Source organism: Homarus americanus, unplaced genomic scaffold (genome assembly GCF_018991925.1).
Source record: "Homarus americanus isolate GMGI-L3 unplaced genomic scaffold, GMGI_Hamer_2.0 scaffold45081, whole genome shotgun sequence".
Classification (NCBI taxonomy): domain Eukaryota; kingdom Metazoa; phylum Arthropoda; class Malacostraca; order Decapoda; family Nephropidae; genus Homarus; species Homarus americanus.
In genome coordinates, this window is record NW_024741954.1 from 1 (window position 1) to 22250 (window position 22250).

General features: G+C 47.8%; 1 long non-coding RNA gene across 1 annotated transcript; it reads right to left on the reverse strand.

Annotated features, from left to right (window-relative positions):
* Positions 1-8002: 8002 nt before the first annotated feature.
* Positions 8003-12628, reverse strand: LOC121876425. The gene is made up of 2 exons (XR_006090761.1): positions 12499-12628; positions 8003-8683 (listed from the first exon to the last, which is right to left on the reverse strand). It is a non-coding gene; the product is annotated as an uncharacterized LOC121876425 (long non-coding RNA).
* Between the last annotated feature and the right edge of the window lie 9622 nt (positions 12629-22250).

Sequence of the window (22250 nt, forward strand, 5' to 3'; positions counted from 1 at the left end):
CGTTCGAGCAAATTCGCGTTGTCAAAACACGCGTTATAGCAGAACTCACTGTACCTTAGCTTTCGTCTTGAATAAAGACGAAAGCTAAGGTACTCCGTTGTTTCCATTTTCCCGTGTGATTTTATCAAGATATATATATACGTATATGAGGGCTTGAGCTGCCACCATTTATGAGGGCTGCTACTGCCACCCTTCATGAGGGCCTGTGTGCCAGTAACAATTCCTTTTACTCTTATATATCACCATTGGTAGCGTGACGATAGGAGGCTCGTGGGTAGGTGTAATGATAGTATCAAGCAATAGGGAAGAAATAACGGTAAATACTGTAGGTAAATAATATACACAATTATACAAATACAAAGTTTATTTAAACATGAATATGAAATTAGAAGAAAGAATTGGTTTGTACTAACAGACGAAATCTATTACTAGGCCCTCAGGCTCAACATACTCACACCATTACTGGGTGGACATATTCAATACCCTTCCAACCCTACGGGGTGGACATACTCAATAACACAACTATGATAGTCACTTAGCACCATAAATACTAGGCAACTGCCACTACAACACTCAGTCGTCAGGAGTGATACTCAAGCAACAGCCATGGGGTCCAGCCACCATGGAGTACTATCCGACGAACTCTGGAGATCCCAGTGGGTTAATTCCACCACACAAATATAGCCCTACTGAGGTAGACATTCATCCACCAATGATGGGGGCTGGTAGTGGTGTGTGGCTTGGTGGTCCAGGGTCACCTCGTGGACCGAGCGTTAGGGCCAGACGAGCCAGCTATGGGGGCTATAGGTGGTCTGAAGTGTCTGACGGCCGGGTCTCACGAAGGTAACTGATCCTACTGGACCTCGGACATGTCCCCAGACATAGTGGATACAACATCCACCCTACAGACACGGCCTAGGCTGCGTTAGGGACCTGTATGGATGAAGGGACGGGCACTTACTAACCGGTGACAACAACAACACGTTTCAGGGGACGTTAAAGACGTAAATATGACTTTACTCAGAGCATATCAACTACGTTACTGTAACACTTGCACAATCAACTATCAATTGGGTCAAATCACTTAAAGAAGGGCAAATTACAACACAGCGTGGAATGGCATACCTGTATGGATGAAGGGACGGGCACTTACTAACGGTTAAAATGCCCGCGTGCCCTCACTCAAACCAGACCAGGGAGTCCACCTACTCCTATTCCAATGAATTAATTTACGGTACCCTCTGACGTTGAAATTGAGACTATGAACTCATTTTCATTCTCTACTATTATCTTCACTAACAATGCTCTGACTCAGCTATCGAAAGCAGAATTAAATTGATTACAAAGGAATGGATGGCAACAGGTCCCAGCATACAGCGTCTGCTCCCATAGACAAAGGCGGGGGAAACAGAGAAAACGGGGGACGTTTCCACTGGGGGACTCGGAAGGTTTTGTGGACGTTTGAGCGTAATATGAATCCTTAAGGTTTTCAGGTTAGCTCTTATATATATATATATATATATATATATATATATATATATATATATATATATATATATATATATATATACATATATATATATATATATATATATATATATATATATATATATATATATATATATATATATAATATATATATATATATATATATATATATATATATATATATATATATATATATATATATATATATATATATATATATATCTCACCAACCAGCTCTCTCTATATCACGCTTGTAACCACGCTGCCATTTCCCAGCACCAAGCTGCACTGTACATCCAATACAACATGTATACAGAGAGCACATTGTGAGTTTCCTTTCTCCATCCCATCCTGAGTGTGAACCAAACCACCCATACCCCACAACAGCACCAAAGCCTCTTTCAATTCATTCACTTGTTATACTTAAGAACAGACTGAGTTTTCCTTCACTAAATGTTATTAAGATTTGTCAAAGTTGTGAAAAAATTTTCAGGAACAATGTCACTTCTCTGACTTCTAACCCATATGACAAAATAGTTTCCTACAAATAGTGGAAAATCGTTAATTAGTAACTCATAAATAATTTTTTCAGAGCTTCTTCCTCACATGGCTGACACATACCCATTAAGCAATCTTCTTTATCCATTGATCAAAGCATCTCTGAAATCTATCTTGAAGTAAGGTATTCCTATGCAGGAAAACAATACACGTTTAATCTACACACACAAAAAAATGTAAAAGTCGCCAAACCCATAACAAGTTGGTTTTGTTCAGTGGATTGTAGGAAATGTATGCAATGCTTGTCATGAAAAGTATTGCATTATCCTATTATTTCATAAATTGTGTATAATTTAGTCTTTAATGCAAGGTGTCTCATTAAATACACTACATACAATAATTGTATTACAAAACTGACAATTTTATTTGCCAGTAACGAAAGGTGAAAAATTAAAGACAAATTGCTTGTACTGGTGCTCACACCCTACCCCCTAACAATATGGCGGCTTCACTCCCCGCTGGGCAGCGCGGGGTGATTGCTGCCTCCACCTGTATTAAACTCCCTTGGTCACACTAGAGTTTCAACCCAGAATAAATCCACCATAGCGTTAATTTTCAACTGACTCATTAAGTTGTCTCCACAGCGACAACTTATTTGTTGTTGAAAGAGGGACGATGCGAAGAGTTTGAAAATCTATGGTACGATGGGTTGAAATTTGCTATAGTCTATTGTGTAAATAAAATTTACACAGTTTTAATTTGTTCTCATTTATGTTAAGATGTACAAAAAAATATAAAAACTATTTCAATAAAAAACATGAGCAAAAAGGCCATTGTAAATAAAAAATAATAAGAATACATACGATGGGAATTTCATTCAAAACTTGAGTACTCGCTTCGCTGTTGTAAACAAACATCGCCTGGATGCTACAAGTTTATTTTTGGTCCTCTTAAACAGGCCCACACCTCACTGAAGCAGTTAATGCTGCCATACTATAGAAACATAAAATGAAGCCATCCTGCTCTCCAACTGAGCTCAAACTAGCTGCACAAGCTGTACACCTAGCCAATAGCTCCTTTTGCCAGTGTATGAAACTTACTGTTGACTTATTGCCTGTGGATGAAATGCTATCATCGATTTATTGCACGGAAAACTATAATGTGACCATAGCTCGTCTCCTCTGGCTTTTTAGCTAATAAAAAATATTGATTTGTTTTATACCACTAGGAAGGTCTCCTTTGATCCCATTCTTGGTGATGGGTTGGTCCTTTACCAAAATGAGGTATGCGCGACCTCTCGCCTCCATAGGTTATTAACAACTTCTGCTCCCCCATTAATTAGTTCCGTCGCGGTCTGACCACGCAAGGGGACAGACGTGTGCCCATAGGCGCTCCTGTCCTCCCGATCGTCACACAAAGGCCACCTCAGTCACTACCTACCCCTTCGCCGGCAAGTGTTGCCAGTGATAGGGGGGGCGGGGTCGACGTAAACGCCCCAGAAGAGGTGTCCCCTCTCTCATGGATACATAAAGTTCTGATACGGGTAGTCATACTGCATCCCACACCCTGCAAGAGTGAGACCTCAGTGATAGTGACAGTAACAGTAATGTTTCTACGTGAAACACTTGCTGGAGTGGCAACACCAATGCCACAGGCAGCGAGCTTCCCCTCGCCACCCTCCCCTCTGCCAACCAACCAAGTAAGCTGAATCTGCACTTCCCCCAAGGACTTAGTGAAAACCGTCGAGGAATGGTTTAATTGGACAAAACACGGTAAGAACCGTAACTTTATCAAGTGTTAGACTCCTGAGGTCTATGAAACACTGAGTACGGTTAGGTTTGATGGGATTGTCCTTGAGCACCCCCCCCCCCTTCCCAGTAGATGCTGATGAATGTTGCCACATCCTAGTTAAACAATTCCCCCTATACCCTGAAGTCAAAGATGCTCGTGACTTTAATCCATATACCTGTACTCAATATACATCGGCACTACCGGGAGAAGACCCACAGGCAGCTGTCATAGTTAAATGGAAGTAAAGGGAGTGTCCAACCACTGTGAGGCTGACCCAGTCCTCCCTCCACTGTACAGTGGTCCCTCGGTTAACGAGCACAATCCGTTCTAGAAGGTTGCTCGTTAACCGAAACCATTGTTTCAATGGGTTTTTGGGTAATTGGTTCCAGCTCACCGAAAATTGCCTAAATTCAACAAAAAAGGTAGAAAAGTACACTTACTTTGAGGTGTGTATGTAGAAGGCTCCTGGATGATGATGAGAGTTAGAATGGGGGTGGAGGAGAAGGGAGAAGAGAAGGCATTGGGGGTGGAAGAGAAGTCACCCCATGGCACCATTTCACCCATAAAATTTTAGTTCTCTTAGTGTAATTCAAGATTATTTTCTTTAAATCAACAACTGCACTGCATTATATATTGTCAATATGTAAAATAAATTTCAAAATGACCAATAATTTGCTTGCAAACACAAAAAAAGCATTTAGTTGAAGAGAGTCTCAAGCAAGATGTTACCTCCACTGAAAAGACAAAGACTGACGCCTGTATGCCGTGTTGGCAGGCTGGATGGCGTGCCACAAACTAGTGACCCTACCTTCAATTATGTTCAATAATTGTTAAAATGACTAAAAAAATTAATATTAAACTTTTAAAATGATTGAATAGTATAAACTTCTTGATATTTACTAAAAGGGGTAAGGAATTTAAGCCCTAGAACCGATTACTGTATTGGCGGACTAATACTACAGCTGGTGGACTGCCAAATGCAAGCTTAAACATGTGGAGGTCAGCTAGTAAGAAACTCGTTAATCGAGGGATTGCTCGTTAACCGAAGTTAAGAATCTTATGGAAGGTAACTCGTTAACCGAGGGACCACTATATGCAGAACCCTTTTACCCCAGGCCTGCTTTTTGTCAACTGCTCCCATTGGGGTCACACCTTCACCACCTGCTGCAGACGTGATCATCCCAGACGTCGCTTCTGTTCACGTAACCATCACTCCTACACCTGTGCCCAGAAATTCAAAGACCACCTCAATGGGGTGTTGTAATTGTTGTGGCTGGCACAATGCTGACTCATGGCAATGCCCTCAAACGTCCGCCTGTCCCAGGGGAAAAGCCTCCCCGAAGGTTGGGTCTACCCCAACCTCCTCCTGCATCCCCTCCTGTCTCAAGCAATGCCTCCTTCAATAACACCAGCCCCTGCCTGGCTGCAACACAGAATCCCGGCCATCTCCTAACTCAACTACTACTGGGCCTCCTCGCCGTCTCTCTACTTGCTGTCAGGCCTTATGCTCCCACCAGTGCCCCCCCCACCACAACACATCATATCCTCTTCATGAGTTTACCAACGTGTTGAAAACTTGATACGCTCTGTACCATCTCCGACTACCCCTGCCTTCATCTGCTACCCATTCTACCCCCTCTGGTTTGACACAAGCTGATAGCCCTGGCCCCCCCATGCTCAAGGCCTACTCCACCGCCGCCTGGCATCACTGCTGGCGTGGCACCTACCGAGCCTGCCCCATGCCACGTCCCACCCCATCACCACAATAAGTGGTGCCTCATTCTGTCCACCCACTGCAAGCCGCGCCTGCTCTTGTCTCTGAGCTGTCTCCACCAGGGCCCCCAATTAGACCCGAGGACACCACCCACCCGACTCCCTGTTCCCCACCGGCACCTGGGGCCCATCCACTCAAGTTCTCTGCATCAATTGAACACCATGCAAGACATGCTAGTCACACAGTGGTTCCCAAACTTTTTCTGATCATTACCCACTTTTCATATATGATCCTTATTCATGGCCCCCCTCTCCCAATCCATATCTCTGGCTGGCTGTTCTAGTGGTGGGGGCGGGATTTTTATGTGTACATAGCCTCAGCTTATGGCCCCCAGTTTGGGAACCACTGTGCTAGTGGATTACGTATCTATGCCAAGAAGGATGTCCCCTACCAACCTCGCCCTTGAGCCGACACCACAATCACACTAAAAGGTATGTCCCTCCCTCCACCTCTACTGTACCTGTCCTACCACAACATATCACTCCCAGCCTCCTTGTGGGGGGGACCTCAATGCCCGACACCCCTGTCTGTGCTCCCAAGGGCCCTAGCCAAACTCCCAGGTTAACTCCAGACTGACTTTCTAACCTACAAACCACTGATAACCATTACCACCTCTTCTCCCCCTGGCCAGATATCCCTCCTCCAAGAGACAGGCCTGGCACTTGACATTATTAGGGACCTGCCACACTTTACCAGAGATAAATTATACAGGAAATTTTCCCCCCTCTCTCTCGTCATTCTTTCACTTTATGTAACTTGCTGACAAAACCCATGACCCTTCAGGCTTTTACGCTCTTAATGCGCGAGTCATGAAGGCAAGCATGAACTACACATGCTTCCGAGATGGGCAGTTAACGTTTTTCCGCTTCACCTTGCATTAAGATGACAAGGGAAATTATAGACTAGCCCCCTAGGAAGAAAAAATAAATAAAATAAATCAATAGTTTTCTGACGAGCAAAGGTTTAGGACATCCATCCTTAACTACCTGGTCTAAAAATTTCAATGAAAATATTTTGTAATTACATTGGTCCCTCGGTTAATGAGCACAATCCATTCTAGAAAGTTGCTCGTTAACTTAAAACCATTGTTTCAATGGGTTTTTGGGTAATTGGTTCCAGCTCACCGAAAATTGCCTAAATTCAACAAAAAGGTAGAAAAATACACTTACTTTGAGGTGTGTATGGAAGGCTCCTGGATGATGATGATAATGGGAATTAGAATAGGGGTGGAGGAGAAGGGAGAAGAGAACGCATGGGAGTGGAAGAGAAGTCACCCCATGGGGCCATTTCACCCATAAAATTTTAGTTCTCTTCGTGTAATTCAAGATTACTTTTCTTTAAACCAACACTGCACTGCTTTATAGATTATCAATATGTAAAATAAATTTCAAATGACCAATAATTGGCTTGCAAAAAAAAAAAAAGCATTTAGTGGAGTCTCAGGCAAGATGTTACCTCCACTGAAAAGACAGACACTGACGCCTGTAAGGTGTGTTGAGAGGCTGGATGGCACACATAAAACTAGATTCATTACCTTCAATTATGTTCAATAATTGTTAAAATGACTAAAAATTTTAATACACGGTATTAAACTTCTAAAATTATTGAATAGCTTAAACTTCTTGATATTTGCTAAAATGGTAAGGAATTTAAGCCCTAGAACCGATTACTGTATTGGCGGACTAATACTACAGCTGGTGGACCACCAAATGCAAGCGAAAATAAGTTCAGGTTGGCTTGTAAGAAACTCGTTAATCGAGGGATTGCTCATTAACCGAAGTTAAGAATCTTATGGAAGGTAACTCAACCGAGGGACCACTGTACATTTTTATTCAATTACAATTACTTCAATCTTCACCTCTACCAAACAGTGAAGATCCCACTCAGATGGCTGGAGTCTATGCTCCTTACTCCTCTATTGTATACATTGCTTAGCTATCTACAGTATATCAGCAAATCATCATTTCACAGCCATTTTCCATGCTTGCATGGATACAGCCATGATAGCAGAGGGTATTTCAATGTACATTCTCTTGAAGCCTCTATGTTATTCTCTCCCTTTACATTAAATCTCCTGCATCTCTAGACCCAATTGACTTCCTTTCTCGCCACATAGCTAAACCATCTCAGCATGCCTTTACATAAATCAGCCAATACTCTAGGCACCCAACCACAACTTTGAAGCTTCCATCTTTCAACTTCATGATACAAGACACTTTCCTGCCTTAGATATGAAAAACTTTAAAGGTTCTTCTTACCAACTTAAGGTTACTGCAATCCTATGCAACTTAGATTTCAGCATCCTTACTTAAAACCAAATTATATAAAGGAAAGTTGCAATGCATTTTTTAAAACCTTCCAAAATGGTAGCCTGCTATTGCTGAGACCTAGTTTCAGAAGGGCCAGTTACATTGGCAGTAAAATTTTACAAAGGACAATTGAAAAAACATCTTAAAATCATTTATTTAATACAAAAGCACACCACATGAATGGTTTGACATTTAAAATAACTTCATTTGTGAAATGACCTTAAACTTAAAAAAAATTGTACTTCATGAAATCAGAAAAGATAAGGAGGGTGAGAAATCATTCAAACACAATAACAGCAAATGATTAAATTTCCAGGACTACCTTGATCATATTTCTGAAGCCCCTATGTAATTCTGATCAAATAAAATTTATCATATTTAGGCATACCATAGGTTTCACCTTGGAATAGAAATACAGGTCCTTTATGACTGAGACAATCTCCCTTAAACCAGAGAAAACTATACAGTAAACAAAGCTTAACAATTCTTCATTTGTAGGACAATCCAAAACAAAATTATCATAAACTGATTTCAGAACTACAATAGAAACCCAATCATCAAATTGGCTTTAATTCTGCAATCAAACATTCATTTAGCTGAGAAGGGTATATAAAAAAAGAAAAATATAAGACAAAATAAAAAAATGTCCATTCAATTTCAACAATTCCCAGGGTCTTGCAATCCAAATTCCATCTTCATGTAGTTCCCTCAGCTGTGGAGGTCCAAACATCTAGTATTCTTGAGACTGGCTCTTAAGCTTGCCTACCTTGGTTTCGGACTTCTTTGGTAAAAGCACAGCCTGGATGTTTGGCAGCACTCCTCCCTGGTTAACAGATACACATGTTAATGAAAATATAATAAAATTTTGCAAACAACTACCGAACCACCACCTCAGCCATGGTCCACCAAAAATAGACAATATTCCACATATATAATCTCCATGTTAGCTGGAATAATTGGTACACAGCAGTTCTGCATTAGGTTGATTTTCTCATCTGCATAATTTTTCTGTGGACTATGGAAAGTTTTATGAGAGACTAAACTACAGTAATATCTCCGTTAGACTTAAACCCGGAATTGAAATTTGCTCGGATTTTTTTCCGAGAAAATTAAAATCCAGGTTTGGGAACAAATTATTATGTTAAAAATCAGGAGCATATGCAGGGGAATATTAGTTCTGGAGTTGGGTTCAAATGCCGATAATGAAATAATGCACAATTACTGTACTGGAAAATCTGAGAAAATCACTCCAACCTTTCTGCTCAGGACCTGGGGACAAGGGTTCCTGGTGCTATGAAAGACTGCATCATGTTTAGCTGCAGTTGACAGTGATAACGATTAATGGGATGAATTTTGTTTTAGGCTTAAACTTTTCTTGTAAAAAATGTTCCAGACTTGACTTGCATTGCTGATGTCCTTGCAATGTAGCGAATAATTTGAATATAAACATCTCATAGTTTGCACAAGAGAATTTTTTTTGCTTAGCATAGTACAGTGAGTACAAAATGAGTACAGTAATATGTTGCTCAAAATTATAGCCTTTTCACAGGGAAAAGAGTGTATAACTAGCCTCAGTGGTCAGGATATTTGGTATCGAATGTTAGAGTATTTCAAATGAATTCATTTAGTTCTGTACATAGACTTGGGGAGAGAGACTAATAATTTGGTACCAGTACCCTTCATGTAAAGTAAAATACTTATTTTTACCTTATTATTCAGCCTGTCATTTAAGGATATTATATTGGAAACATCTCATAGAGGATCATTATGGTGTCAAATTCACCTCTTTAACACAAGGTTTATAATGAATGCTGTGAGGTAGGGAGGGAGAAGAAAAAGGACCCATTGAGTGGTAAATGTGACCCACACATCACACCCCCTACATAACACACACCACAACAACCACAAGCACCTATACATCACACCACCAATCCCCCAAAAAATCACACACTCACCCATTCCAAACTACCACCTCTGTTAATTTTCAAGAGAAAAACATCACCGAAGGAAAAACTGCCAAATGGAATTCATGTCATTGTGCAACCCAAGGGATGGATGGATGAAGAAGGTGTCAAGGTAAGGTTGGATTAAGTGTGGTCCAAGCGTCCTGCTACAAAAGAATTCACTGCTAGTATGGGATCAGTTTAGTGCTCACAGGAATGAAAACACCAAAGAGCTAGCAAAGAACAACAGCTAGCAATAATTCCTGGTGGCCTGACTTACGAGTTACAGCCGCTAGATGTCAGCATTAATAAGCCCTTTAAGAATAACATGAGGGAGCAATGGAATAAATGGATGACAGAGGGGAATCATGATATTAAGCCGACTGGAAGGATGAAACGTCCATCAATATCTAAAGTGTGTGAATAGGTGCTGAAGTCATGGTGTGATATTATAACTACAGTTATCGTTAAGTCTTTCAAAAAATGTGGTGTCAGTAATGCTATATGGATGGCACTGAAGACAACTTGTTGTATGAGACTGTCAGTAGTGATGATGATTTTCCTCCGTGATGATTCCAAACTTGGTGATGAATCCAACAGTGACGAGTTCTCAGGATTTAAAAGATAGAATAAAATGCTTTTGACTGTTTTACTGGACATGATATTTAGAGATTTACAGTTTTTTGTGATTTTTTCTTGCTTTCCAAAATTTTTAATTCAACTGATTTTTACCAAGTTGCTTTTTTACTTTAATTTTTTTTAAATAAAGATTTTTTTCTTTAGACGTTGATATACAGTACATGTTTACATTGCTTCTACTGATGGAAAATATTTCTCGTCACGGTCATACAGACAAAATCAAAAGAAAGAATGTAAACACTACAACCCACTAGATGCAGAGGTGACCAGGTGTATAAAATGAGTGCTGTATTAAAGATTCCCACTTCTTATACAGATTTTTTTAAATTGATGAAAATGATGACTGATAAGCAGTTCTAAGTGATGATATTCAAAGAGGTATGTGTGCCTGTGCCAAAAGGGCTGTATATCAAGCAACGGTTTCACTGGTGTCGGTTAGTAAGTATAAAAAGTTTTTCCTAAATTACATTTCCAAAACCAGGGTGCGTCTTCCGTCTTAAGCGTCTTTTACGCCGCAAAATACGGTTGTGTCTCAAGAATGAATGGCTCTGTCCTAGCTGTGAAAATGCCGACAACTTTAAAACTACCAGCAGACATTTTAGGTACACCCAGGGTGTCATCCTTGAATAATAAAAGGCGACAAAAAAAAAAAAAAAAAAATCTGCAAACTTGGGGGGCAGGGGCCCTGTAATGTGCAATTTCTCTTATCCCCGAGAAAATTTTCCTGGTACCTGGAAAATTCCAGGTGTAGTGATGGGTTGTCAGACCACAGCTTACATCTCAGAAACAGTCCAGACCTGACCCGACATTAGGGTGGTCAAATGTAAGGGTACCTGCAGCCACAAATCAATCAGCATCCCTCCCATGTCACAAGGCCCCAACAAACATGTGAAGCCACCTTGGACTCTTTAACAACCTACATGCAGGAAGGTCCAGACCTGACCTTGTCAAATGTAGAGACCTCATGGCCAGGTCGAGGGGTCCAAATCCACGTCTACGGCCCCAGCGATGTTAACAAGCAGTCATCAGAAGATTCTTGAAAATATACAACAACTAAAAGCTCGAAAAAGTCCAGACCTGACCTTACATTAGCGAGGTTAAATGTAAGGAGACTCCCCCGATCAGCTCAACCTGGACGGCTCGTCTCCCCAATATATAGGGCGTGTATCCCTCTCTCACGAGACAGTCGGGGAGAACCAGAGAGGATCAGGAGGAGGTCAGCACACGTCCAGCTCACGGGAGGAGTCACACAGACCTCCCTCCGAGACACAGTGCCCAGCTAAGCAGTCTACAGACAACCCAGGACCACCAGCTAGGCCTTCCCAGGTCACGTGAGTTTTGTCCAGAGCTTTCCATGGGATGAGTTACTTACTAGGAAGCGTATTCATTGCATGTTCGTGTCAAGAATCAGTGTCTAATGCGTAATATGATGTCCTAAATCAAAATATAATGTCCTAGTAACTTCGATAGGTATTATTAATGGTCATTGTCATAATTAATAAACAGTTGTAACGATGCGGTGTTTGAGAAGTCGTCATAAGAACATAATAGATGTGTATTGACATATAAGATAATATAAGTGTACTGACAGTGTAAATAACTAACACGGCCACGCTACCAAATTCTTCCTCTCTTACTAAATATTCTCTATACTTTCTACTCTTAAAACCCTTCATTATACAGGGATGAGGGATTTTTCCGTATGAGAGTTGTCCGTTGTGAAATGCTCTGCATCAATTGTTCCAGCTAGGCGAGATATCATTGTATTCCTAATACCTAACTATGGCTGTATAGTTTGCAAGTTTTACTAGAGCCTTTCTAAAACTCGAACATGTAACTTGGTACAGTAAAAAGATTAAGAATAAAATGAGCAGAAATGGGAAAGTCTCTCCTGAAAGAAAGAAAAAGTTTTGAAGGCACAATGAAAGACAAAGACAAGAATACAGAGAAACAGGACATATACGTATTACACAAGTGCTAAGAACAGTTGAAAGTTTACAGGAGTGCCAAAAAACTACTACTCAAGTAAAAAGAAAACTGAAGTAGTATTAGGTACCTGAGCAATGGTGACTCCCGACAGAAGTTTATTAAGTTCTTCATCATTGCGGATAGCAAGCACGAATGCCGTGGGATGATGCGACTTTTCTTGTTGTCTCGTGCAGCATTACCTGTCAATTACTAAATATAATATGTAAAAAGTGTTGTCTGAAAACAACATAGCTTCTATATGTATAGTAAATAAACAAACAAACAAATAAATAAATAAATAAATAAGTTAATACCTGTTGGGGACTTAAAATGCCATGGGTATTGCAGGCTCTTTTTTTTCACCACCGCAGAAAAGCTAATACTGTAATAGGGGTCAACAACCCTCACCACAAACATTTAATAATGAAGCAGCTGGAATCACATCTGTACCATCTGAATGTTCCCAAACTGTTAATAGCTCTTTCAAAGGATACCCAAATTATTCCCATTCATCCATTTGACCAAATAAAAGGTTGGTTATTGTGCTACTAATGCAGTACAAAGTATGTATTACCCGTGCAAAAATAAAAAGCCCATCAATGGGAATGGGAAAAGACATCTTTAAAACAAAGCTGATCCAGGATAATTTTGTCTTGAGGGTCCCTTATAGGCTAGTGGTTGTATTGAGTTTTTTTTTTCTGTGTTGGGTTTTATTGGTGAATATTTTGACTGCAGAGATTATGTTGAGAAATGTGGGAAAAATCTTAAGATTTTAGAAGACGAAGACAAAGAAGAAGGAAGCAAAAAAGAAGGATGAAGAAGCAAGAAAGAAAAAGAAGATGGATGTGTGTGTAATGTTGGGGTTGATATGTGGGTGATGTGGGTGGTGTGTGTGTGTGTGTTGTGTGTGTGTGTGTGTTGTGTGTGTGGGGTGATGTTGGGGGTGTGTGTGTGGATGGGTGGTGTTGGGGTGTGTGTGTGGATGGGTGGTGTTGGGGTGTGTGTGTGTGGATGGGTGGTGTTGGGGGTGTGTGGATGGGTGGTGTTGGGGGTGTGTGTGTGGATGGGTGGTGTTGGGGTGTGTGTGTGTGGTGTGGGGTGTGTGTGTGAGGTGGTGTAGGGTGTGTGTGTGTGGTGTTGGGGGTGTGTGTGTGGATGGTGGTGTTGGGGGTGGTGTTGAGGTGTGGATGGGTGGTGTGGTGTTGGGGTGTGTGTGTGTGGATGGGTGGTGTTGGGAGGGTGTGTGTGTGTGGATGGGTGGTGTTGGGTGTGTGTGGATGGGTGGTGTTGGGGGCGTGTGTGTGTGGATGGGTGGTGTTGGGGCGTGGTGTGTGTGGATGGGTGGTGTTGGGGCGTGGTGTGTGTGGATGGGTGGTGTTGGGGCGTGAGTGTGTGGATGGGTGGTGTTGGGGCGTGGTGTGTGTGTGGATGGGTGGTGTTGGGGTGTGTGTGTGGATGGGTGTTGGGGTGTGTGCGTGTGGATGGGTGGTGTTGGGGTGTGTGCGTGGTGTTGTTGGGGTGTGTGCGTGTGGATGGGTGATGTTGGGGTGTGTGCGTGTGGATGGGTGTTGGGTGTGTGTGTGTGGATGGGTGGTGTTGGGGTGTGTGTGTGTGTGTGTGTGTGTGGATGGGTGGTGTTGGAGGTGTGTGTGTGTGGGTGATGTTGGGTGTGTGTGTGTTGGGTGTGTGTGGGTGGTGTTGGAGGTGTGTGTGTGTGTGTGTGGATGGGTGGTGTTGGTGTGTGGTGTGTGTGGTTGGTGGTGGTGGTGTGTGTGTGTGTGGATGGGTGGTGTTGGAGGTGTGTGTGTGTGTGGATGGGTGTGGTGTTGGGGTGTGTGTGTGTGTGTGAATGGGTGGTGTTGGGGTGGGGTGTGTGTGTGTGTGTGTGGATGGGTGGTGTTGGGGTGTGTGTGTGGATGGGTGTTGGGGGTGTGTGGACGGGTGGTGTTGGGGTGTGTGTGTGTGGATGGGTGGTGTTGGGGGTGTGTGTGTGTGGATGGGTGGTGTTGGGGTGTGTGTGTGGATGGGTGGTGTTGGGGTGTGTGTGTGTGTGGGTGGTGTTGGGGTGGGTGTGTGTGTGTGTGGATGGGTGGTGTTGGGGTGTGTGTGTGTGTGTGGATGGGTGGTGTTGGGGTGGGTGTGTGTGTGTGGATGGGGTGGTGTTGGGGTGTGTGTGTGGATGGGGTGTTGGGGGGTGTGTGTGTGTGGATGGGTGGTGTTGGGCGTGTGTGTGTGTGTGGGTGTTGGGTGTGTGTGTGTTGGGTGTGTGTGTGGGTGTTGGAGGTGTGTGTGTGTGGGTGTTGGGTGTGTGTGTGGGTGTTGGAGGGTGTGTGTGGGTGTTGGGTATGTGTGGTGGTGTTGGGTGTGTGTGTGTGTGTGTGTGTGTGTGTGTTGGGTGTGTGTGTGGGTGGTGTGTGTGGGTGTGTTGGGGTGTGTGTGTGTGGGGTGTTGGAGTATGTGTGTGGTGTTGGGGTGTGTGTGTGTGTGTACGTGGTGTTGGGTTGGGTGTGTGTGTGTGTGTGTGTGTGTGTGTGTGTGTGTGTGGGTGGTGTTGGGTGTGTAGGTGGTGTTGGGGTTGTGTGGGTGTGTGGGTGGTGTTGGGGTGTGTGGGTGTGTGTGTGGGTGTTGGGTGTGTGGATGGGTGGTGTTGGGGTGTGTGTGGATGGGTGGTGTTGGGTGTGTGTGTGGATGGGTGGTGTTGGGTGTGTGTGTGTGTGGATGGGTGGTGTTTGGGGTGTGTGTGTGTGTGTGTGGATGGGTGGTGTTGGGGTGGTGTTGGGGTTGGTGTTGGGGTGGTGTTGGGGTGTGTGTGTGGGATGGGTGGTATTTGGGTGTGTGTGTTGGATGGGTGGTGTTGGTGTGTGTGTGTGTGTGGATGGGTGGTGTTGGGGTGGTGGTGTGGATGGTTGGTAATGGGTGGTGTGGTGGATGGGTGTGTTGGGGGTGTTGTGTGTGGATGGGTGTTGTTGGTGGTGGGTGGTGTTGGGTGTGTGCAGGTGGTGTTGGGTGTGTGCGTGTGTGGGGTGGTTGGGTGTGTGCGTGTGTGTGTTTTGGGTGTGTGGGTGTTGGGGTGGTGGGGTGGTGTTGGAGGGTGTGTGTGGGTGGTGTTGGAGGTGTGTGTGGGTGGTGTTGGGTGTGTGTGTGTGGGTGGTGTGTGGGTGTTTGGGTGTGTGTGTGTGTGTGTGGTTGTGTGGGTTGTGTGGGTTGTGTGTGTGTGTGGTGTTTGGTGTGGGTGTTGGGTTGTGTGGTGGTGGTTGATGGTAGTGTGTGGGTGTGTAGGTTGGTGTGTGGGTGGTCTTGGTGTGGTGTTTGGAGTGTGTGTGTGGGTGGTCTTGGGTGTGTGTGTGGGTGGGTCTTGGGGTGTGTGTGTGGGGTGGTGTTGGGGTGTGTGGGTGGTGTTGGGTGTGTGGGGTGGTGTTGGGTGTGGGTGGTGTTGGGGTGTGTGGGTGGTGTTGGGGTGTGTGGGTGGTGTTGGGGTGTGGGTGGTGTTGGGGTGTGTGTGTGTGTGTGTGGGTGGGTGTGTGTGTGTGTGTGTGGGTGGGTGGTGTTGGGTGTGTGTGTGTGGGTGGGTTGGGGTGTGTGGGTGTTGGGTGTGTGTGTGGGTGGTGTTGGGGTGTGTGGGTGGTGTTGGGGGTGTGTGGGGTGGTGTTGGGGTGTGTGGGTTGGTTGGAGTTGTGTGTGTGGGGTGTTTGGGTGTTGGGGGTGGTTGGGTGTGGTGTGGTTGGTGTTGTGGGTGGTGGTGGGGTGTGGTTGGTGTTGGGGTGTGTGTGTGTGGTTGGTGTTGGGTGTGGGGAGGTGTGGGGTGTTGGGGGTGTGTGTGGTGTGGGTGGTGTTGGGTGTGTGTGTGTGGGTGGTGTTGGGGTTGGGTTGGGTTGGTGGATGGGTGTTTGGGGTGTGTGTGGATGGGTGGTGTTGGGGTGTGGTGGATGGGTGTTGAGTTGTGTGTGGATGGGTGGTGTTGGGGTTGGTGTGGATGGGTGGTGTTGGGGTGTGTGTGGATGGTGGTGTTTGGAGTTGTGTGTGGATGGGTGGTGTTGGGTGTGTGTGGATGGGTGGTGTTGGGTGTGTGTGGATGGGTGGTGTTGGGGTTGTGTGGATGGGTGGTGTTGGGGTGTGTGTGGATGGGTGGTGTTGGGGTGTGTGTGTGGATGGGTGGTGTTGTGGGGTGGTGTTGGGGTGTGTGGTGTTGGGGTGTGTGGTGTTGGGGTGTGTGGTGTTGGGGTGGTGTTGGGGTGGTGTTGGGGTGGTGGTGGAGTGGTGTTGGAGGTGGTGTTGGGGGTGGTGTTGGATGGTGTTGGGGTGGTGGTGGTGTGTGGTTGGTGTTGGGTGTGTGTGTGTGGATGGGTGGTGTTTGGGGGTGTGTGTGTGGATGGGTGGTGTTTGGGGTGTGTGTGTGTGTGGATGGGTGGTGTTTGGTGGGGTGTGTGTGTGGATGGGTGGTGTTGGGTGTGTGTGTGTGTTGGGTGTTGGTGTGTGTGTGTGTGGATGGTGGTGTTGGGGTGTGTGTGTGTGTGTGGATGGGTGGTGTTGGGGTGTGGTGTGTGGATGGGTGGTGTTGGGGTGTGTGTGTGGATGGGTGGTGTTGGAGGGGTGTGTGTGTGGATGGGTGGTGTTGGGGTGTGTGTGTGTGGATGGGTGGTGTTGGGGTGTGTGTGTGGATGGGTGGTGTTGGGTTGTGTGTGTGGATGGGTGGTGTTGGAGTGTGTGTGTGTGTGTGTGGATGGGTGGTGTTGGGGTGTGTGTGTGGATGGGTGGTGTTGGGGTGGTGTGTGTGTGGATGGGTTGGTGTTGGGGGTGTGTGTGTGTGTGTGGATGGGTTGGTGTTGGGGTGTGTGTGTGTGTGTGTGGATGGGTGGTGTTGGGGTGTGTGTGTGTGTGTGGATGGGTGGTGTTGGGGTGTGTGCGTGTGGATGGGTGGTGTTGGGGGTGTATGTGTGTGGATGGGTGGTGTGGGGTGTGTGTGTGTGCGGATGGGTGGTGTTGGGGTGTGCGTGTGTGTGAGTGGTGTTGGGGTGTGTGCGTGTGTGTGGGTTGGTGTTGGGTGTGTGTGTGTGTGTGGGTGGTTGGGTTGTGTGCGTGTGTGTGAGGTTAGTTGGGGTTGGTGGTGTGTGTGGGTGGTGTTGGGGTTGGTGTGTGTGGGTGGTTGGGGTGTGTGGGTGTGTGGTTGTTGGGTGGTGTGTGCGTGTTGGGTTGTGTGGGTTGGGGTTGTGGTGTGTGGGTGGTGTTGGGGTTGGTGTGTGTGTGGGTGGTGGTTTGTGTGTGTTGTGTGTGGTGTTGGGGTGTGTGCGTGTGTGTGGTGGTGTTGGGTTGTGCGTGTGTGTAGGTGGTGTTGGGGTGTGTGCGTGTGTGTGGGTGTTGGGGTGTGCGTGTGTAGGGTTGGGTGTGCGCGCGTGTGGGCGTTAGATGATGTGTGGGCGTTGGGTGTGCGCGCGTGTGGGCGTTGGGTGTGCGCGTGTGTGAGGCGTTGGGTGTGCGCGTGTGGGGAGGTGCGCGCGTGTGTGGCGTTGGTGTGCGCGTGTGGGCGTTGGTGTGCGCGCGTGTGGGCGTTGGGTGCGCGCGTGTGTAGGCGTTGGGTGTGCGCGCGTGTGTGGGCGTTGGGTGTGGCGCGTGTGTGGGCGTTAGGTGTCGCGCGTGTGTGGCGTTAGGTGTGCGCGTGTGTAGGCGTTGGGTGTGCGCGCGTGTGGGCGTTGGGTGTGCGCGTGTGTGAGGCGTTGGGTGTGCGCGTGTGTGGCGTTGGGTGTGCGTGTGTAGCGTTGGGTGTGCGTGTGGAGGCGTTGGGTGTGCGCGCGTGTGTGGGCGTTGGGTGTGCGCGCGTGTGGGCGTTGGGTGTGTGCGTGTGTGGGTGTTGGGTGTGTGCGTGTGTGTGGGTGTTGGGTGTGTGCGTGTGTGTGGGTGTTGGGTGTGTGCGTTGTGTGGGTGTTGGGTGTGTGCGTGTGTGTGGGTGTTGGGTGCGTGCCGTGTGTGGGTGTTGGGTGCGTGCGTGTGTGTGGGTGTTGGGTGCGTGCGTGTGTGTGGGTGTTGGGTGCGTGCGTGTGTAGGTGTTGGGTGCGTGCGTGTGTGTGGGTGTTGGTGCGTGCGTGTGTGTGTAGGTGTTGGCTGCGTGCGTGTGTGTGGGTGTTGGCTGCGTGCGTGTGTGTGGGTGTTGCGCGCGTGTGTGTGTGGGTGTTGGGTGCGTGCGTGTGTGTGGGTGTTGGGTGTGTGCGTGTGTGTGGGTGTTGGGTGTGTGCGTGTGTGTGGGTGTTGGGTGTGTGCGTGTGTGTAGGTGTTGGGTGTGTGCTGTGTGTGTGGGTGTTGGGTGTGTGCGTGTGTGTGGGTGTTGGAGGGTGTGTGTGGGTGTTGGGGTGTGTGTGGGTGTTGGGTGTGTGTGGGTGTTGGGGGTGTGTGGGTGTTGGGGTGTGTGTGGGTGGTGTTGGGTGTGTGTGTGTGTGTGTGGGTGGTGTTGGGTGTGTGTGTGTGTGGGGTGTTGGGGTTGTGTGTGGGTTGGGTTGTTGGGTGGTGGGTTGTGTGGGGTGGTTGTTGGGTTGGTGTGTGGGTGTGGTTGTTGGGTGTTTGTTGGTGTGGGTGGTTGGGTTGTGGTGTGTGTGTGTGTTGGTTGTTGGGTTGGGTTGGTGTTGGGGTGTGTGGGGGTGTTGGGTGTGTGTGTGTGGGTGTTGGGTGTGTGGGTGGTGTTGGGTGTGTGGGTGGTGTTGGGGTGTGTTGGGTGGTGTTGGGGTGTGTGTGGGTGGTGTTGGGTGTGTGTGGGTGGTGTTGGGTGTGTGTGGGTGGTGTTGGGTGTGTGTGGGTTGTTGGGTGTGTGTGTGGTTGGTGTTGGGTGTGTGGTTGGTGTTGGGTTGTGTGTTGTGGTGTTGGGTGGTGTGGGTGTTGGGTGTGTGTGGGTTGGTTGGGTTGTGGTGGTGTGGGGGGTGTTGGGGTTGTGGCTGTTGTTAGGGTGGTGTGTGTGGTGTTGGGGTTAGTGTGGTGTTTGGGGTGTGTGGGTGGTGTTGGGGGTGTGTGGGTGGTGTTGGGGTGTGTGGGTGGTGTTGGGGGTGTGTGGGTGGTGTTGGGGGTGTGTGTGTGTGGTGGTTTGGGGTGTGTGTGTGGGGGTGGTGTTGGGGTGGTGTGTGTGTGTGGTGTTGGGGTTGTGTGTGTGTGTGTGTGGTGGGGTGTGTGTGTGTGGATGGGTGGTGTTGGGGTGTGTGTGTGGTGTTTGGTGTGTGGGTTTGGGTGGTGTGTGTGTTGGGTGTGTGTGGGGTGTGTGTGGGTGTTGGGTGTGTGGGTGTGTGTGTGGGGTGGGGTGTGTGTGTGTGGGTGGTGTTGGGGTTGTGTGTGGGTGGATGGTGTTGGGTGTGTGTGTGTGTGTGTGTTGGAGTGTGTGTTGGTGGTGTTGGTGTGTGTGGGTGTTGGGTGGTGTGTGTGAATTGGTGTTGGGTTAGTGGTGATGATGTAGATTGATGGTGATGATTAGTAGATGGTTGATTTGGGTTGTGTGTAGATTGAATTGGGTTGGGTTAGGTGGTTATGGGTGGTTAATTTGGGTTGATGATGATGATTGTGTGTTATTGGAGGGTGTGGTGTTGGGTTATTGTGTGTGTGGATGGGTGTTGGGGTGGTGTTGGGGGTTTGGTGTGGTTGTGGGTTGGTGTTGGGTGTGTATGTGTGTGGATGGGTGGTGTTGGGTGTGTGTGTGTGGATGGGGTGGTGTTGGGGTGTGTGTGTGTGGATGGGGTGGTGTTGGGGTTGTGTGTGTGTGTGGTGGAGTGGTGATGGGTGTGTGTTGTGTTGTGTGTGGAGGGTGGTGTTGGGGTGTGTGCGTGTGGATGGGTGGTGTTGGGGTGTGTGTGTGGGTGTGTTGGGTGTGTGGGTGGTGTTGGGTGGGGTGTGTGTGTGTGTTTGGGTTGGTTGGTGTTGGGTGTTTGGGTGTGTGTGTGTGTGGTGTTTGGGTGTGTGGGTGTTGGATGGGAGTAGTGTGGGTGGTGTTGGGTGTGTGTGTGTGTGGTGTTTGGAGGTGTGTGTGTGTGTGGTGTTGGAGGTGTGTGTGGGTGGTCTTGGGTGTGTGTGTGGGTGGGTCTTGGGGTGTGTGTGTGGGTGGTGTTGGGGTGTGTGGGTGGTGTTGGGTGTGTGGGGTGGTGTTGGTGTGGGTGGTGTTGGGTTGTGTGGGTGGTGTTGGGGTGTGTGGGTGGTGTGGTGTGGGTGGTGTTGGGGTGTGTGGTGTGTGTGTGGGTGGGTGTGTGTGTGTGTGTGTGGGTTGGGTGGTGTTGGGTTGTGTGTGTGTGGGTTGGTTGGGGTGTGTGGGTGTTGGGTGTGTGTGTGGGTTGGTTGTTGGGGGTGTGTGGTTGGTGTTGGAGTTGTGTGGGGGTGGTGTTGGGGTGTGTGGGTTGGTTGGAGTTGTGTGTGTGGGGTGTTTGGGTGTTGGGGTTGGTTGGGTTGTGGTGTGGTTGGTGTTGTTGGGTTGGTGGTGGTGGGTTGTGGTTGGTGTTGGGTGTGTGTGTGTGTGGTTGGTGTTGGTTGTGGGAGGTGTGGGTGTTGGGGGTGTGTGTGGTGTGGGTGGTGTTGGGTGTGTGTGTGTGGTTGGTGTTGGGGTTGGGTTGGGTGGTGGATGGGTGTTTAGGTTGTGTGTGGGATGGGTGGTGTTGGGGTGTGGTGGATGGGTGTTGAGTTGTGTGTGGATGGGTGGGTTGGAGTGTGTGTGTATAGTGTGTTGTGTGTGGATAGTTGGTGTTTGGAGTTGGTGTGTGGATGGGTGGTGTTGGGTGTGTGTGGATGGGTGGTGTTGGGTGTGTGTGGATGGGTGGTGTTGGGGTGTGTGGATGGGTGGTGTTGGGTGTGTGTGGATGGGTGGTGTTGGGGTGTGTGTGTGGATGGGTGGTGTTGTGGGGTGGTGTTGGGGTGTGTGGTGTTGGGGTGTGTGGTGTTGGGTGTGTGTGGTGTTGGGGTGGTGTTGGGGTGGTGTTGGGGTGGTGGTGGAGTGGTGTTGGAGTTGGTGTTGGGGTTGAGTGGTGGTGTTGGGGTGGTGGTGGTGTGTGGTGTTGTTGGGTGTGTGTGTGTGGATGGGTGGTGTTGGGGGTGTGTGTGTGGATGGGTGGTGTTTGGGGTGTGTGTGTGTGTGGATGGGTGGTGTTGGTGGGGTGTGTGTGTGGATGGGTGGTGTTGGGTGTGTGTGTGTGTGTGGGTGTTGGTGTGTGTGTGTGTGGATGGGTGGTGTTGGGTGTGTGTGTGTGTGTGTGGATGGGTGGTGTTGGGGTGTGGGTGTGTGGATGGGTGGTGTTGGGGTGTGTGGTGTGTGGATGGGTGGTGTTGGGAGGTTGGTGTGTGTGTGGATGGGTGGTGTTGGGGTGTGTGTGTGTGGATGGGTGGTGTTGGGGTTGTGTGTGTGGGATGGGTGGTGTTGGAGTTGTGTGTGTGGGATGGGTGGTGTTGGAGTGTGTGTGTGTGTGTGTGGATGGGTGGTGTTGGGTGTGTGTGTGTGGATGGTGGTGTTGGGTTGGTGTGTGTGTGGATGGGTGGTGTTGGGGGTGTGTGTGTGTGTGTGGATGGGGTGGTGTTGGGGTGTGTGTGTGTGTGTGTGGATGGGTGGTTGGGGTGTGTGTGTGTGTGTGGATGGGTGGTGTTGGGGTGTGTGGTGTGGATGGGTGGTGTTGGGGGTGTGTGTGTGTGGATGGGTGGTGTGGGGTGTGTGTGTGTGCGGATGGGTGGTGTTGGAGTTGGTGGGTGTGTGTGGTTGGTTGGGGTGTGTTGGGGTGTGTGTAGTTGGTGTTGGGTGTGTGGTGTGTGTGGGTGGTTGGGTTGGTGTTGGGTGTGTTGGTTGGGGTTGGTGGTGGGTGTGGTGTGGGTGTTTGGGTTGGTGTTGTGTGGGTGGTTGGG